Source organism: Poecilia reticulata, chromosome 20 (genome assembly GCF_904066995.2).
Source record: "Poecilia reticulata chromosome 20, P_reticulata-male-v2, whole genome shotgun sequence".
NCBI lineage: Eukaryota > Metazoa > Chordata > Actinopteri > Cyprinodontiformes > Poeciliidae > Poecilia > Poecilia reticulata.
In genome coordinates this window covers 23,239,041-23,254,837 of record NC_088849.1, presented here as the reverse complement: position 1 = coordinate 23,254,837, position 15,797 = coordinate 23,239,041, and the positions used below count along the sequence as shown (strand labels likewise).

General features: G+C 40.1%; 1 protein-coding gene and 1 long non-coding RNA gene across 5 annotated transcripts in view; one reads left to right on the top strand and one right to left on the bottom strand.

Moving 5' to 3' along the window:
- cdh6 (cadherin 6) overlaps positions 1–15,797 on the top strand; it is a 250,407-nt gene that overhangs the window by 175,807 nt on the left and 58,803 nt on the right. The gene's annotated exons all lie outside the window — the stretch shown is intronic.
- On the bottom strand, positions 305–11,274 carry LOC145549424 (uncharacterized). The gene is made up of 2 exons (XR_014085397.1): positions 11,184–11,274; positions 305–846 (listed from the first exon to the last, which is right to left on the bottom strand). It is a non-coding gene; the product is annotated as an uncharacterized LOC145549424 (long non-coding RNA).

Genomic DNA, 15,797 nt, shown 5'->3' with positions numbered 1-15,797 from the left:
TTTTGTTTAAATTTATAATAACCAAACATTTTACTATATTTCGCTCAAAATTAACTTTTTTTCTCAGGTTTCCAATTTTTCTTTCTCAAATTCTGACTTTTTTTTTCTCAAAATTCAGAATTTTACTCCCAAAATTCTGACTTTTACTGTCACAATTTCAGCTTTTGGCAGTTCAAATTACAGTTCTGGCTAGTCGGCGCTAGCGCTGTAGCATCCAGCATGGAGCGTAAACAACATGGCGTTGTCTGCGTGACGCTTTTTAATTCAAAATGATAAAAACTGAACAGCCTGCTGCATTTCACTGTGTCGTTCTTACATGTTTCTCAAAAGGTGTTTTATTAAAACTGATGTGCGCCGTTTACCGGACGTTAGCTTGACGTGAAGCTCCATGTTTGAGGTTTTGGTCAGAGAAACCACAAACATGTCCTCCCTTCTTCTTCTCCTCATTCTCCTTCTTCTCCTCATTCTCCTTCTTCTCCTCATTCTTCTTCTTCTTCTTCTCCTTCTCATTCTTCTCCTCATTCTCCTCCTTCTTCCCCGTTGGGATGAGTGGCTTGGCGGTTCCTGTATGCTTGCTTTATAGACTGAAGCGCCGTCTTCCCGTCCTTGTCGTCGTAGAGGATTCAGCTCATAAAGCAGCATCATGATTTGCAATAAGCAGAGTTAGGGTAGAGTAATGAAGGCGTAAATCAACTGAACCCATCTCTCCTTTCTTCTTCTTCTTCTTCTTCTTTTAATCGGATGCTGGCAGTTTCCCTCCCTTCTGTTCTGTCCTCCTCCTCCTCCTCCTCTGCTGCTGCTTCTTCCTCGCCTCTCTCTGTTTGCAGTAATGGAAACCCTGGCACTCTGTAATAAAGCCGAGCAGTATTAGTAAACAGTTTCAGCAATCATTATGCCTGGTCTGACTGCTTTATTTTTTGTTTGCGAGGTATTTCTTCACCTCGCCTGGCGCTGAGGTTGAAGGGGGGGCGGGGGGGGGGCCGTTAATGAATGAGAAAGGAATGAGGAGTATTTAAGTCCGGGCCGGGAGACGGAGAATCAGGGGCTGTTCTTCGGGCCGCCTCATAAGAACGCCTTTGTTTTCTGCGGGACTTTGGGACAAAAGCCTTCCCTTTTCTGTCAGAGGCAGCTCTGGGAATGTAAATGCAAATGTGCAGCATACAAGCTGTGCAAAAGAATCAATCAAGCATCCGTGGCAGGAAACATAATGCCCCCCCAGCCCCCCCCAGCCCCCCATTCTCCGAATAAAGCCGAGTTCCTGTTCAGTCTGGAAAGAGACAGAATTTGATTTCAGCGTTTTTCAGGTCTGGATGCATGTAGAGAGAGAAATATTTGTGTTGTTTTCTTCTCTCATGTATCATCAGTCAGTGAGCAATGCATTTATTTATATAGCAGAGCACTGCAAAAACACAAAACCTTACCAAGTATTTTTGTTTAGTTTCTAGAGAAAATATCTTGATGGACCTGAAACAAGACAAAACTAACAGAGTAACTTTGCAGCAGGATAAAGGAGCTTGTTTAAGTAAATAACTCCTTAAACTGCAACTTTTTCATCAATATTAAGGATTTATTTTCTTAAAACAAGCTCCTAATATTTGCAGAAAAGTTTCCTGTTAGCTAGTTTTGTCTTGTTTCACACGTACTGAGATATTTTCATTAGAAACTAAACAAAAATACTCAGTAAGATTTAATTTACCCCCATGTCTGTTAGCATCACCACTGCTGGAAAACACGCGTTTAGTTGTTGACATTCTTGTTGGTTGTGCAGGAGGCTCCACTTCTGCTTTTCCAAGTTGTACGGCTGCGTAATTGCGCTTCTGTTTGCACATGCGAGTGTAAACGTTGAGCAGCTTGTTTGGATTTAAAGTGACAAAAACCTCATTCTGACTAAACTCTCATCATTCTTGTGGCAGAAATGTGATTTTCATGTTTTGTGTAGGCCGCAGATTTTTCCTAACCTCTTTCAGGAAGTGTAATAAGGTTCGAGGAGGAGAGGAAGGAAAAGCCGACCTCGGGGGGGCAGCGGGAACGTTTCACGTAGAGCCGTTCGTTTACGTCGCAGTGGGATTACTCCCCTCCATGTTGCCGCTCAACTCCGGCCGGCCTCTGCGGACGCCTTAATGCCGTATCGATTGTTTTTCTGCGCCGCTTCAGCTGGACCGGCGGCAGATAGCGAAGGAAGCGACACCCTGTTTTTGACCGGTCGCTGCTGATCGAGCATCTGAAAGCAGCAACAGTCCAGGTGTGAAATGGAAGCAGAAACCGGTGGCTTGATAAGGCGGCCGCTGTGACAGCGGGCGTCCTCCGCGCCCGGAGCCCATATGGCCGACTGCAGCGCCGCTCTTTAACCTGAAAGGTTGCGGCTGTTGTTAAGCTAACATCCCCGCCCCCAGAGGAGGCTGGTAATTACAAACAATCTGGAATCCGGGGGAAAAGCGAGCCTGATTAAAGATGTGTGCACTGCGAGGTTCAGAGGCCGTGGAGCGGCTCGGGATTCGGACGCTAACGTAAATCAATCAGGGCTCTGTTCCTCATTACAGGCAGAGAAAAACAACCTGGGCTTCATTCTGCGTTTCCCGTCAGGAATAATAAACCGAGGGAGAGAAAACTCAGAGTTTAGCTCCTGATTGTCAGTAAGACGAGGCGCAACTTTACTGAAGTTTACCTGCTGGAGCAGAAACGAGCAGCAAAACACGAACGACTGAAGTTTATTTATCACTTTACTGCAAAAACACTAAATCGTACCAAGGATTTATGTTTAGTTTCTACTGCGAATGTCTGAGTTCACTTTAAAAAGGTTAACTTACAGATAACTTTCCAGCTTGTTTTGAGTCAATAATTCCTAAGCATTGATTTAAAACAGTATTAGTTTCTCTAGTAGATAATTTCACGTACAACATGTGAAATAAAAGTGAAATAATCTGCCAGTGAAACCAGAACACAAAGGAATCATTGGCTTAAAACAAGCTGAAAAGCTACTTGGAAAATGAGTTTTCTCTTATTTCAGGTTTATTCAGATATTTGCAGTTGTATCTATGTGTCAGTATCTGTTTTCTGTTGCTTTCTCAACCCCAATAGAAACCAGTAATTTGTTGTTATCACATGCACAATGCTATTACTTTCCCTTACGGAAACCTCTTGTTCCGGCTCTAGTGCCGAATAATGAACCTTCAGTCCTGAATTATGGTTTCAAATTGTGTCAACATAAACACGACGAACAGCAGACTTCTGCTTCACTCCACTTCTGGGAATTAATTGTCTAAATGGGAGCTTAAAGTCATTATCTCCTCTCGCCGGTTCTTCTATCCTGCACTCACGGCTAATAAATGGAGGTCCGATTTCGCTAAATGTCCCCCGTGTAATGATTAATAACGCCTGGTACCCTGGTGGCGCCGCAGACGGCTCAATCGTCCGTTTGCACACGAGCCGTCGCCTGTTTGCTCTGCTGCGCCGGACCACATGTTTGGTCACCAGCAGCCGTTTGGTCCAACACCAGCGCAGAGAGAGAGGGAGGCTGAATGACAGCTCTGCTTTCCCCCCACTGCGGCCTTTGTGGGAACACTGGTGGCGATGGGAGCCTCCGACTTCATGCAAATCAGTGTTTGCTTCCCGGGTGCAGTCAGGCGTGTCAGTTTTTTTTTTCTTTTTTCAATCTGGAGTCAAAAGACCGGAGCTGGAATAACATCCAATCCAAGCCTTCTAATTAAAGGTTGTTATTTCTGTATATCAGTTAATAATATTGCCCCCCATCGCCCGGACAGCCGCGTCGTTTGCTTTGTAAACGAGCCGTGCGTCTGTGGAAGCAGATGCATTGATTGGGGGAGCGCGAAAGGTCAAAGTCGGCGCGGAGAATTGAAAATCAGCAGAGGAGTTGTGCTGCCACGTCCGCCTCGGCGTCCCCGCTGTGACAATTACACGAAGGAGGAGCCGCGCTCCACTCAGGCGCTTTATCGACTGTATCAACGGGTCAGCCGCCCGCCAGACGGCAACAAACACGACTGTCACACGTCGACGCACAATGCAGCTGAAATAAAGACATCAGCCGCCTAAAATATGGCCCAGTCCAAACCTGCGTGGAGAAAATGAGCCTCTGCTCCACCATTTTGACCGAGAGCAAAAAGCTTTTTAATGAAACAACCCAGACAGTCAGGAGCATCTGTTTCTTTCTCTACTGTGGATGCACCGATTTGAATATTTGGGCCGATATTAATAGCCGATATTACTATTGCTGCTGTTATTATTTCATTACACGTTTGAAACGTTAAAAAACCAAAAACTATAATCCTTTGCTACCAAGATGGAAATAAATGTCTAACTAATATCAGCCCAGTTTTATTTATCGGACCGATACCAATATGTTAAAAATTAACCAATATCAACCGATTCCGATGTTGGTGAGGTAAATTGTTTAACAAACCATAATGTCTTACACTCAGGATCGGTTTCAGGAAACTTCATCAACATGAACCTGCATAAATCGGCCACTAAGCGTTGGTTTAAACACTCCAAACCTGTAGGGGGCAGTGTAGCGCAAAGCTAGAACTTACATCAGCCAATCAGATGGTGAGTAAAATTAACTTCATCCATTCTGTAAGTCGACTTAAGTTTTTACGTCAAAATTAGCTAAAAAGGTTATTACTGTCATTATGTTTGTTGATGCTAGCATTTTGGGTAATATTAACTTAATTCATTTAGCATGTCACCTTCAGCATTTAAGACAAAATTAGCTAAAATTAGCTGTCATTATATTCGTTTAATATGAACTTAATCCATTCAGTGACTCAACAAGACAAAATTAGCCCAAAAACCTCATGTTAGCTTAATTTCCATTGTTATCATGTTGGTTTTACACTGACAAACTTAACAGTTTTAACTTTTAAGACAAAATTATCTGAATTGCTAATGCTAGCTTAAACGATACCATCATTTTGGATTATAATATCATGTTGGGTAGCATTAACGAAATCCTTTCAGGGAGCAGACTTTATCTTTTTATACATTAGCTTAAAACGTTAATGTTAGCTACAATGCTATTGCATTGGTTCATGTTAGGTAGCATTAATATAATCCATTTAGCAAGTTAACTTTAATGTTTAAGACAAAATTAGCTAAAAAGATAATGTTAGCTTAAATACTAATATGTTCTAGCATAACGATAGCATTACTGTAGCAACATTAACATTAAGTTAATGTAGGATAACATTAACTAAACCCATTTAGCCAGTCAACTTCAACTTTTAAGACAAAATTAGCTAAAAAAAGGTAATGCTAGCTTAATTGCTATCATTATCTTCCTAGCACAATGCTATCATTATGGTAGCAACAACAGTAGGAATAGCAGCTATATTAACTTTAATGTAAGTTAACATTAACTTAACTAAATTCATTTAGCAAGTCAACTTTAACTTTTATGACAAAATTAGCTGAAATGCTAATGTTAGCTTAAATGTTATATCTACGCAGATAAGAATCCCCTAAAGTGTTGTCCATGTTTTTATTGAGCGACCCATTGAGGAAAATGAAAAGTTGTTTATCTTTATGGCTTCTGAATGTAAAAGTTGCTTCTGTTTCGTTGTGGTGGAACAAAAACATCTTCGTAGCTCTTCTAAAAAATTAAAGATTTTTGGTTTCGGCTCAGTAAAATCCATTGAATTCTGCTGTTTTAATGTAGAGAAATCCTCCTGCTTCGGCACCAGAGCGGATCGAGGGAGACCTTTTTTCAAAATGAGCCAAGAGCCTCCTCTTCACCTGGCCTGTTACTCCCTTGTAAACACCGGAGTTCATAGAGGCCCCATCTTTGTTTTTGTCAAACTGACAGGCGAGGGGAAACCGTGAAGACGGAGCCGAGAGCGGAAAGCTGGCAGCCTGCAATTTAGTCCAGACTGAGCAGACATAAAATCAAGCGCACAAGAGGAATGGTTACTTCAGGAACCCTCTGTGGCTCCTAAAGTAGGCCACTCCGTCGATGGCTGTAAGAGCTGAGTGATGCAAGCTCTGCTGAGGAAATAACTAGAAAACAGGCAAAATGGCTCCCATTGACTTGGCCTAGATTGTGTGATTTATATGGGTTATTTGCTATGCATTTGGGCAGCGAGGCGAGCTAATGTGTTTGCAGTGAGCTCTGGAGCAGGACGTCTGACAGGGACAGTATGAGATAATTTATTGGAATACCGTCGTCCATTTAAAGGGACAGGCTCTTGTTTCCGTCCTGCAGATTCCCAGGAGGCGGTTTAATCCGGGACAAAGTTGTTGATCCAAATGGATGGAGAGAAACTGGGATTTATGGACTTCAGTGCAAAAGCACAACATCTTATCGAGTCATTTTGGTCTAATTACTCGTGCAGATATAAAAAAAAAAGACTAAACTAACTTATAAGCAAGTTTTCAGAAGGAAATATGAGTTTGTTTAAAGTCAGTAATTCCATGATGATGAAAAAGTGGCAGATTATTTTTGCTTAAAACAATAAATTTGTCCCAAGTGAAATAATCTGCCAGTAAAACTAGAAATATTTTATCACTATAAGCAATTTTTCACTCCTATTTTTGCTGAGAAGTTACTTGTAAGTCAGTTTTGTCTTTTTTAAAGTGTGCTAAGATATTTTGACTAAAAACTACACCAAGTACGATTTTATGTTTTTGCAGTGCAAGTCATAATAAATGCCATCTTACAAACATTTTTAATGAAATAAGACAAAAGTAACTTTTTAGGAAGATATAAGAATTTGTTTTAAGTCAATAATTGCTTAATGTTTGAACTAAAATAATCAGCTTGTACTTTTCATCAATGTTAAATGACTTAAACTCTCGTATTTTGCTGAAAAGTTACTTTTAAGCTACTTTCTCTTATTTCTAGTGTACTAAGCTCTTTGCACTAGAAGCTAAACCACAAATCCTGGAAGATATTTGTGATGAAATCGGCCTGTTTGGAGTAAAAGTGGAGTAATATTCCTCCTTCACGCTGAGAATAATTGTTGCTAAGGGTGTTTTTTCTCTCTGTAACTGTAGAATCTCATTTTATTCCCATGACGGTAAAAAATGACTCCAGATTCTGCGCGTTTAGCCGTTAGCATGTTTAAAGTAGCTTTTGGTTTGTCCCTCGTTGTTTTGCTGCAAAAACAATTCAAATGATTCCTCCTCCCGTCCTCAGGTGTGGTATTCTTTGTGCCTGAACATGCAATAACATCCGTTAACTGGGATCATTTCGGTGTTCGTGTCTTTCTGGGAATCTTAATGTGTAATTTAGAAGCAGAGAAAGGGGGGACTTGTTGCTCCAGTTACTAAATTCCAGTGTTTGTTGCGTTGAATCCTAATTTGGATGAATAATCCTCTGGTGCTTTTCCTCCCATCCGATCCAGTTTCATCACAGAGTTTCAGTGTTTTATGATGATGATGATGAGGCTTGTTTTTGCTGAATTTTGTTAGATTTTTCAGTCAAGTCCCTTTTGTTTACGTGGGGGGAATCATTTCCAACACAATGCGACGCTGCGTCTAGACACAGCGAAACAAAAGATCAATATTAATGTATCGATCAGTTTTGGAGGCATATTTTGGAGCAGCAGCCACAGAGACAAACGTTGGGTTTTCTTCATGGCAGGCGGGTAAATATCCTCCGTTTGGTTATTAGCACGTCTTTAATGACGTTTTTCAGGATGAGTTTATGCTAAGCCAAAGGTCAAAGGGCGTAAATCATAATGTACTTTTTTATTTGTGCACAGGCAGAATTACTCATTTAATATAGGAAATGGAGAAAAAGAAACAGAGTCCATGAAAGTTAAGAAATTAGCCAAAAGTTGTGATCAGAGCTGTAATCTGAAAACCCAGTGAACCGACACTCAACCCAGGGATTTAAAAGCGCAGTCGGTCTCCAGATCGCCTCAGAAAATGAAAAGTTGTGCCAAGAACTGTAACTAAAAACTCTTCAATGATCCTGTTAGTTTTGCTCCAGTTCTGATTCATTCATTCATTCATTCATTCATTAACTGCTTTTCCATTACAAATGAGCGCAAAACTTTGTCAACGTGTCGAAAAAAAACTAAATTTTACATTTGTGGTGTTTCCATTGAATCAGAAAAGCGACTAAAATCCCGATGAGTGAATAAAAATGTTCACACGATGAGTCATTTTATGTCAGAAATTGAGAAACTGAGTCCAAGGATGCTAAAAGAAATTTGAAGACCTAATAAACTGACACCCAACTCAGGATTTTAAAAGCGTCGTTTGTCTCCAGTCGCCTGCTGTGGTAAAAGCTGTAATAAGAAACAGATTGGCTCCACTTCTGACCAGCTTTAACAGAGTTTCCTTTACAAAATATATTCAAATCTTACTACGAATTTTCAAACTAAAAAATTACAAGGAAGAAAATATTCAAATATACAAAGAAAATTTGTATTGACAGCTGCAAAGTTTAGGAGAAACTAATAACTTCAGAAGCATCAAAATTTCCAGGGAAGAATATTATATTTTGAAACGTGTATCAAAATACATGAACACATTAAATACTTTGTATTGTTAGGATATATGAAGCTGTGAGTTTTATTTTGAAAACATTTTTGTGACGCATTAACAGTGCAGTCGCCTCTATTCAAGGCTTCGCTTCTTTAAACCGATGCTTTGTGCAGCGAGTTTTCAGTTTCCTGCCCCTTTTTCCTGTGATTGCAGCATTTTTTGTGTTTGTTTTTGTGTTTTGCGTTAGAAATACGTCTAAAAATGCAAATGACCATCGTTGTTGCTTTTTTAAATAGGAAACTAAACATGTTAATAAAATGGACCAAAGCTACTTAGATTGTGTTCTTGCAGTGAAATGTTTTAGAAAATAAAGTTTATTGGTCGTTGATGATGTGTTCTTATCATTATTATCATTATATCACGTGAAAATTGTCTCAAAACAACAATATTATCGTTTATGGCAACAACTCATGGTGCAATTTGTTCCCAGAAAAATGTATTCCCAGAAACGGAAACCCGTTGGGAATATTTTTATACTTTATTAGCTTTCCGATCCAGTTTTTGCTCAGATTCCTGTTAGATTTGTGGAGCAAAAGTTCATCCAGCTGCCGAGTTTTGGGCGGGATTCAGCAGGGAGCTGCGCTGTGAACCACTAACCCACATGGGCAACGAGACAAATGGGAAGCCCTGGATTTGGGTCGGAGCTGCATGAAACGACACGGAGTCGGAATCAAACCGGCGGGACGAGGCGGATGGATCCACCTGCTGCAGACTCCTCCGGACATCAGCGAAGTTACCTGTGGCTCCGCTTTCCTCCCCCGTCTCTCCCCTCGCTCGACCCCTGGCTGACATTCTCCTTTCTCGCTTCTAATTGCACCCAGGGGGGGTTTCTGCGGGTTGCCGTGGAAGTCTCCGGCTCAACAGGCGCGCCGGGGCGCTTTCTGCCGTGTTGCTCGTTAGCGGGGGGTTCGCTCGGCGGTGTGGGACCGGAGCAGAACCCGGGAGAAGAGGAGCTAAAAGAACCTGATTAGGATTAAAATACTGGGGGAAAATGAGACACACACTGCAAAAACACAACATCTTACCACAAATTTCTTTAGTTTCTAGTGAGAATATCTTGATACAGTTGAATTAGCATAAAGCTAACTTACAAATCACCTTTCAGCAAGAAGTAAGAGCTTGTTTTAAGTAAGTAATTCCTCGATATCGATGAAAATGTTCTTGTTCCACTGATAGATTACATTTTTATCTTTAACAAGACATTTTATGTTGTTTTGTTTTTACAGTATTTTACAGCATAAAAAACATAACATGGTAATAAATTGTGAAACAACTCTGCAGAAATATGCAATTCTACAAAGTACTTTTTGTTTAGTTTCTTCTGAAAATATCTCCGTAGACTTGAAATAAGACAAAAAGTAAGTTTTCTGTAAGATGAAGGAGCTTTTTTAAGTGAATAACTCCTTGATATTGATGGAAGAGTTTATATTTTTGTTTATTTTCTGGTATTTTTAGCCGTTTTTAGCCAAACCAAAAAAGAAAAAAACATGCAAATCTGGAAAAAAAAAGGCAAAAGTAGAAGAGGAATAGTGTTTAAATTTCTATCAACACAAGGTGTCGACTGAAAAGTAAAAAGTTTCTGACTTTTGAAACTCTTGTGTAAAATTTGCTAGAATTTTTTTTTGAAATTTTCTGATAAATTTCAGAAATTATTTAGAAAATTTTCAAAAATGTCAAAAAAGTCAAAAATGTTTCGACTTTAAAAACTCGGAACATTTCTAAAATTCAAAAAAATTCCACATTTGTTCTAGAAAATTCTAAGAATATTCGAAAAATGTGAGTTTTTTCCTAACAAATTTCTGGAATTTTTTTTTTTTACTTTTAAAATTTTTAAAATTTCCATGTTTTTTCTAGAAAATTTCTGAAATTATTCTCAAAATTTCCGAGATTCTTCTAGTGAATTTTTGACATTTCAAACTCTGAAGTTTCCAAGTTTTTTCTAGAAAATTTCTGAGATTAATCTCAAAATGTCAAAGTTTTTCTGGAAGCATTTTTTTAGTTTTAAAACTTTTAAATTTTCAAATTTATTCTAGAAAATTATAGATTAATCTCTTAAATTTTTTCCATCAACTTTTCAAACTAAAATGTCTTTATTTTTCCAGAACATTTCTGAGATGAATCCCAAAATTCTGAATGTTTTTGGCATGAATGTACTCCCGTTTCTTTCCCGTATCTGCAGTGGGGCTAACACGCCGTTGTTTTTACTCCCGCGTTGTGTTTTTGCAGTGCGGTTTCATGCAGCAGGAAGGCCATTAGCCGGCCAGATCCAATATGTATTGACGAACGCATTTCGTATCGTCCCCGTCTCTATCCTGACGCGTCGCGGTTCGATGCGACCGATAGATACATTTAATAAATAACCGCTCTGATCCATTTTGTTTCCCAGCCAGGAGTCGTTCAGAAACTGGCAGCAGACACATTAATCTCCACATTGCATGAGTCTTATTGCTCCGTGCCAACTCAACACAATCTGTGACAGGCAATTTAAAGCAATTTACTTTTTTTTTTTTTTTTCAATTTTTCATCAAGCATTTTTTTTTTTTTTATGCAATCAAACGGCACATGATATGAAGCGAAGGCGAGACAAAGAGGGAGAAAACACAGGCAGCCTCGTCTGGTTGTAAACACTGGCTCTTAACTGGGGGAATATAATTATGGTGTCATGTTCTATTACACACCTTCATTATGACGGCGGCGGCGCGGGAAGATGAGACCTGAGGCTGTTTTTTAAAAAAAACCCGCCTGGAGCCACTCGGAAGACGCCGTCCGTCCTCTCCGTTTCAATGGGATCGTCATGGTTACAGAGGCGGTTTGGATCCAGGCTCTTCAAACGCGACTGACGCGCGTAAAACAAATCCTGGTTATGGGGAAATCTCTGTCCGACGTGGAGAAACACAAACATGCATGTCGGAGGCGTTTAATGAAGCTGTGTCGTTTTTAAGCTGCTTCCAAATTATTAGATTTATATTAAAGGTTGGAAAAATGTCTAAAAAGTGGGATTAATTTTTATCTTTGACTTTTAATCAAACTGCGGCTAACGGGGAAACTTCATTGAGATCTAACGATAAATTGTCCCATAAGTTATTTCAATAAACGATAATATTGTTGTTCTGAGGTTATTTACGAGTGCGCCTTGTAACCCGGTGCGCCTTATATATGGACCAATTTTGAGCCACAACAGGTCTAGCAACTACGGTAAGCAGCCGCCGACTTCATTTTCCCCATAGAAGAAGAAACGCGCGGTGCATGCTGGGATAGTTGTCAGAACGCTGGTTTGTTAATAAAGTTTGTTAATACATTTAAAGCCAGGGGGGCGGAGGGGCGGGAGAAGAGAGACAGAGACTGCGGTGGCAGCGTGTCTGTTGGTCTGTGTTACCCAGAATGCAGTTGGGCACAATATCGCAACACCGTGAGTGAAACAAGGACTGGGACAGCCTACTAGATAAAGTACTCGGGACCATTTCTTTACAAATGTAGATGTGTAATAATAGAGGATGGAACAAACTGGCAACCCAAACTGAAGCGTTTATAATCCGGTGCGCCTTATAGTACGGAAAATACGGTACTACAAGGTAATAAGTCAACAACACACTTTGAAAGATCAGTGAAGTTTAAATGCTGATGAACATCTGGAACCAGAAGATGTTTTAAAATCCAAAACAAACAAAATAAATTATGAAATTATGTAAACAAAATTGTTCCAGTTGAGGCTAAATAGTTTTATCATCCAGTTTTTGGTAAAAAAAAATTATGCAAATGGAAATCATGAAGCTTTTAATTGATTTATTGCTTATTGTGATACTTATAAATAGTATTTTTAATCAACCTTAACTGAAAACAAGCTCTCATTTCTTCCTGAAAAGTTACTTTAAAGTCAGTTTTAAGATGTTTTCAGCAGAAACTTGACCAGAATTACTTGCTTTGCAGTTTTTTTTATCTTTGTCCTTCCTGAGAAATCGCATCGTCTCCATCCGGGTCAAAAGAAAATCCTCCGCCAGCTTCTTCTGCTCACCGACATTTTGTGACGTTGCAGAACGAAAGCTTCAGCTGACATCGCCATACATCGTCGCTTCTTACAGATGAGGTCAGAGGTCGGCGTCTCAGCTGTTCCACTGTGACATTATGAAGCAGTCTGTGGGAAGCGAAGCGGAGCGGCGGAGGGACTGGCGGTGGAAAGCTTCCTGGGTCGGCCCCAGAGACCGGCTGGTATTTCCAACCAGCCCTACAGCGAATCGATAGCTCAGAGTCCCACACGCTCCTCTGCAGCGTCAATTAACTAAATTCATAAAGTCGAGTGTGCTGGGAGCTGGAGGAGGAGAAAAAGAGCCAGGAGTGGAGAATCCATCCAGGAAATCTGGATGGGAAGCTGCAGCCGTTTGCTGCTGTATCTGGGATCCTCAACAACTTCTGCTCAGATCTGCGTTTACGTCTTTCTGTCCCTCTGAGTTAAAGACATGGTGCTTTTTATAAAGCTTGAGAAAATGACATACTAAATATTTAGTTTGTGGAACTGGAGCAAAACCTGGGAGAAGTGGAGCTAAAAAAACCTCAGTAGGTTTAAAATACTGGCGGAAAAATGACACACACTGCAAAAAATCATAAATCTTACTGAGTATTTTGGTCTAGATTTATATAAGAACTAAAAATGAGAAAAAACACCAAAGAAGTAAGAAAACTGATGGTAAAAGGGTTCAGTTTGGTGTTTTGGGCTCTTATTTTGAAGCTCAGTTTTGCTTACAGAGACTTGTTTGTTTTTTGATATTTAAATGATCTTCCAGTTCCATTGTGAACACTGCAAAAACCTGATGCAAATATCTTAGTACAGTTGAAATAACACAAAACTAAATCAGCAAGATACAGCTGCTTGTTTTAGTCAGTAATTCCTTTATATTGATGTTAAAAACCTCTGGTTCCATTAATTATTTCACTTTGTAGAAAATATCTTGCAAGTTAAAATGCCTGGCCAAATTACTGACTTAAATTAAAATCATGTTTTTTGCTGAAAAGTTACTTATAAGTTAATTTTGTCTTATTTCATATGTACTGGAAGTAGATAAAAATACTTGGTAAGATTTATTTTCTTTTCTTTTTGGAGAATTATACATTGTAATTTGTAGAGTTAGGTGGCATGTACTTGAGTAACTGTTTAGAAAAAAATACTTTTATGAGTATTTTTACTGCTCTGTACTTTTTACTTTTACTTGAGTAATTTTACTTATAAAGGTTTTCTTTTCTAACTTGAGTAAAATCTCTGGATTTTCTCTCCACTGAATGAAAAACACGTTTTAACCAAAGATTCACCAAACACAGACTCACCTGCTGTTTCTGTTAAGGTTTATTTATTGAAAGAAACTAATCTGGAAACATTTTCTTTGTTATTTCTGTTGCTGATGTGAGTTTTTCTCATTTTGGTCCATCTGATAAGGTAGTTTTTTTTACATTTTACATACTTTCTACATACCAAATACTTTCTTATTAATCTTTTGGGCGGCTACTTGAAGCCGTGCTGATCTTCCTACCAGTTTCTGGGTCTTGTTTGATCGGCTCTGATAAAGACATTCATAGAACAATACCTGCCTGCTTTCTGCTCCGGATGGGCCTGGCGGTCCGTGTTTTTCCCCTGGCTGTGCTGATTCAGGCAGAGGACACATGCAAAGTGACTGGCTTTCAGCGATAATGCATATGAGGGAGGAGCTTCAAACTGCAGCGCAGGGGGAAAAGCGAGGCGGCGGACCTCACCCCGGCTTCAATCTGCCTCCTCAGGGGAAAGCGGGCCGAGCCGTAACTGCCTGTGGACGACAGGTCGGGTAATGGATGGGGGCCGCTGCTGCTGACGCTGCTCTGACGGGACGTTTTTAACTCTCCTTCAAACCGGCTGCTCTCTCCCCCCCGTTAGCGTTGTCACGGTAACTACATCTGATGGTCTGACTTTAAGCACCTGAATGCTGAAGTTCCTGTTTCTGCATCTGGAGGGCAGAACGCCGAGAACTGGGGGTCAGCAAAGGAGACGGGAATCAGAAGTGCTACCAGCAACCTTTACACTGCAAAAACACAAAAGTATTTATTGTCTAATTTCTAGTGGAGAAATTGTAGTTAATTTAAAATAAACAATGCTAACTTACATGTAACGTTTTAGCAATAAAAAGTAAATAATTCCTCAAAAAGTATAAGTGAAATACTCTGCTTTTCATCTGGATGACATCAGACCTTGTGACGGTGGTTGATGTGCGACTCGCCACGATTTGACTGGTTTGTCGAGGTTCTCGTTTAAAAGGAGGCCTATTATGCAAAATTCACATTTTGTGTGTTTTTGTATTTCCATTTTGGTTTCTGCTGCTTATAAAAAAAAAACAAAAGTTTAAAAACATCAATCCACACGTTTTTTGGTGTCTGGAAAACGTGCGGTTTCATAAACCTACCAAATGTTAAGTCACATTCTACAGACGCTGCGCTGTTACCTAGCAACCCACGCTGAGCTCCAACGTGATTGGTCAGCTGGTTTTACCACAGTATGCGCTGTACAATGGCTGCTGGAAAAGACAAAAGTCTTGTTGACTTTCCATCCAGAAATCACTTGCTGCATTTTTGTTGGCTGTGCAGGAGGTTCCGCTTCTGCTTTTCAAAGATGTACGGTTGTATAACAGCACGTCTGTTGGCAGTCATTTTTACATGATTGCAGACATTGAGTTGGGGGATAAAACTCTTGACGTTTTTTGTTTTTTTTTGCTTCTCTCTTCACTTGGAAGATTTTTACAGTAATATGCTGCCGAAAGCACCAGCTAGCAGCTAGCAGCTGTGCTTTAGCATTGGAAACCCCTTGTCAGATGCTGCAGCACAGCTGCTATAGAGGCTACGTTCATACTGTGAAGCGGTGGAACGGTTACTAAAAGAAAAACTAAACCCACTGCCACCAGTGACTGTTCTGAGTCTCTTTTATTCTCTCTTTTGTATCTCGTGTTTCAGTTTTTCTGGAGGTCCACTCTGCTTGAAGTGGGCGTGTTGGAGCAGCAGCAGAAGAGAAAAAAAACAACCCGACTGGAGCGTCTTTAGGTGCCGTTGGACTTTGTGCCCCTGGTAAACTCTGCGATGGGGCTTGTGGGTGTGAAGTAAACAAAGGCAGTCAAAACGTCTTTCAAAATCACTGCTGGAGGAACAAACGAGAGCCATAATAACAGCTGAAAACGCTCAAGTGCATCAAACTCTCCATTATGTTTTGAACCGCTGTAAACAGCTTGACAGACTGGCACGGCGGTGAAATATGCAGCTTGTTTTGTTTAACGGCCTACAAAGAC